Below are 209 nucleotides of genomic sequence, written 5' to 3'. Positions count from 1 at the left end.
ACCAAGTATTGAGTACATGTACAGTAAATGAACATACTTTCGAGAAGGCCAACAATTCACTAAAAATATTTTTTTATTGGTCTTATGAAGTATTCTAATTTGTTGAGATTTGAGAATTGAGAATTGGTGGGTTTTTGTTAAATGTGAGCCAAAATCGTCACAATTAAAAGAACCAAAGACTTAAACTACTTCAGTCTGTGTGCACTGAA

At 31.6% G+C, this 209-nt stretch overlaps 1 protein-coding gene across 2 annotated transcripts in view; it reads right to left on the bottom strand.

The window, feature by feature from the left end:
- LOC107603235 (spermine oxidase-like) overlaps positions 1-209 on the bottom strand; it is a 23,309-nt gene that overhangs the window by 10,234 nt on the left and 12,866 nt on the right. The window lies entirely within an intron of this gene.

This window comes from Sinocyclocheilus grahami, unplaced genomic scaffold (assembly GCF_001515645.1).
Source record: "Sinocyclocheilus grahami isolate Dianchi unplaced genomic scaffold, SAMN03320097.WGS_v1.1 scaffold16.1, whole genome shotgun sequence".
NCBI lineage: Eukaryota > Metazoa > Chordata > Actinopteri > Cypriniformes > Cyprinidae > Sinocyclocheilus > Sinocyclocheilus grahami.
Note: the sequence above shows the minus strand (reverse complement) of the source record. Positions and strands in the feature narration are given on the sequence as shown.